Below are 2,500 nucleotides of genomic sequence, written 5' to 3'. Positions count from 1 at the left end.
ATCAACAGACGGCTCATGCTGATCGCCATCCAGGGCATACCACACTGCAATCCAGCTCTTATAGGGAGACGACACGTAGCTGAGTGCACAACATTTGGACCGCATGGTTCGCCGTTGTTGGCGCAGTCGTTGTACGGTCACATGTACCACGATGTATCATTCAGTACATGAGGACCAATGTGCAGTACAGTGTGTGATTTGGACGTACAACATCAGCGGACAGTTGACACAGGCCGTACCACAGCGTAGGCTAAGTGCTTCGCCATGCGAATGCCAATGAACAACTGCAAATGCCAATGAACAACTGCAAAGGGCATTGAGCATGTACGTCCTGCTGCCATCCACATTACAGTGTATAGCTGCAAGGTGTTTAACATGAAGCGATACACTGGGGACCGGGCAGTGCGAGTAGCAAACTATATTGCGGGGGTTGCAGTTAGGCAACACTACACTAATTTAACGCGTCGTATGACAATTACAGAGCAGGTTAAGGCCCAACGTGTGTTGGGTTAAGGCCCAACGTGTGTTGGGTTAAGGCCCAACGTGTGTTGGGTTAAGGCCCAACGTGTGTTGGGTTAAGGCCCAACGTGTGTTGGGTTAAGGCCCAACGTGTGTTGGGTTAAGGCCCAACGTGTGTTGGGTTAAGGCCCAACGTGTGTTGGGTTAAGGCCCAACGTGTGTTGGGTTAAGGCCCAACGTGTGTTGGGTTAAGGCCCAACGTGTGTTGGGTTAAGGCCCAACGTGTGTTGGGTTAAGGCCCAACGTGTGTTGGGTTAAGGCCCAACGTGTGTTGGGTTAAGGCCCAACGTGTGTTGGGTTAAGGCCCAACGTGTGTTGGGTTAAGGCCCAACGTGTGTTGGGTTAAGGCCCAACGTGTGTTGGGTTAAGGCCCAACGTGTGTTGGGTTAAGGCCCAACGTGTGTTGGGTTAAGGCCCAACATAGGTTGGGTTAAGGCCCAACATAGGTTGGGTTAAGGCCCAACATAGGTTGGGTTAAGGCGCAACATAGGTTGGGTTAAGGCGCAACATAGGTTGGGTTAAGGCGCAACATAGGTTGGGTTAAGGCGCAACATAGGTTGGGTTAAGGCGCAACATAGGTTGGGTTAAGGCGCAACATAGGTTGGGTTAAGGCGCAACATAGGTTAGGTTAAGGCGCAACATAGGTTAGGTTAAGGCGCAACATAGGTTAGGTTAAGGCGCAACATAGGTTAGGTTAAGGCGCAACATAGGTTAGGTTAAGGCGCAACATAGGTTAGGTTAAGGCGCAACATAGGTTAGGTTAAGGCGCAACATAGGTTAGGTTAAGGCGCAACATAGGTTAGGTTAAGGCGCAACATAGGTTAGGTTAAGGCGCAACATAGGTTAGGTTAAGGCGCAACATAGGTTAGGTTAAGGCGCAACATAGGTTAGGTTAAGGCGCAACATAGGTTAGGTTAAGGCGCAACATAGGTTAGGTTAAGGCGCAACATAGGTTAGGTTAAGGCGCAACATAGGTTAGGTTAAGGCGCAACATAGGTTAGGTTAAGGCGCAACATAGGTTAGGTTAAGGCGCAACATAGGTTAGGTTAAGGCGCAACATAGGTTAGGTTAAGGCGCAACATAGGTTAGGTTAAGGCGCAACATAGGTTAGGTTAAGGCGCAACATAGGTTAGGTTAAGGCGCAACATAGGTTAGGTTAAGGCGCAACATAGGTTAGGTTGAGGCACAATATAGGTTAGGTTGAGGTACCGTATAGGTTAGGTTAAGGTACAGTATAGTTTAGGTTAAGGTACAGTATAGTTTAGGTTAAGGTACAGTATAGTTTAGGTTAAGGTACAGTATAGTTTAGGTTAAGGTACAGTATAGTTTAGGTTAAGGTACAGTATAGTTTAGGTTAAGGTACAGTATAGTTTAGGTTAAGGTACACATTGTTGTATGGAAAGGTGTAATGGGGGGGGGGGGGGGGGGCGGCCGGTCGGTTTGTTGATTGTGATTATAGTAAGTGGATGCCTGCGGCATCATCTGATTTGCCACGTCAGGATGCACCTTTGGCTCATGACAGGCGGCGCTCCGATTCCATGCTTGTGGCAGACCTGTGTCTTTCATTCCTGCCATTGTTTGTGTGCTGTGAGAGGAGGCAGTATTGTGATGTTGGGTGCACCCCTGTGTAGGACATGTGTGGGTGTTGGTGGCTTAGCTGAGCAATGGTGGTTGTCGGGGGGGTGGGATATTCCGTTTTCTGAGTGGACCTCCCAGTCTGGTTATGACAGTGTGGATTGTCTCATGTGGCGGAGAGGATGCACTGGGTGTTGTTCCATGCTGGTGCTTACATATTGTCTGTGTGCGTGTTACAGGCGGAGAGTAGTGCGTGATAAGAGTGTGTGGCTGCCGTGTGGTTGTGATTGTGAGCAGAGTCTTTCAGCATGTATACGGACAGTTGTATATATTATCTGTATTCTGATGGGTCTATGTATTACTAATCAGCGCCGTGTATACGTTTAATCCGGTTCCAGTCGAAACT

The sequence above is a fragment of the Schistocerca serialis genome, unplaced genomic scaffold, assembly GCF_023864345.2.
Source record: "Schistocerca serialis cubense isolate TAMUIC-IGC-003099 unplaced genomic scaffold, iqSchSeri2.2 HiC_scaffold_992, whole genome shotgun sequence".
NCBI lineage: Eukaryota > Metazoa > Arthropoda > Insecta > Orthoptera > Acrididae > Schistocerca > Schistocerca serialis.
This window is presented reverse-complemented; position numbering follows the sequence as displayed.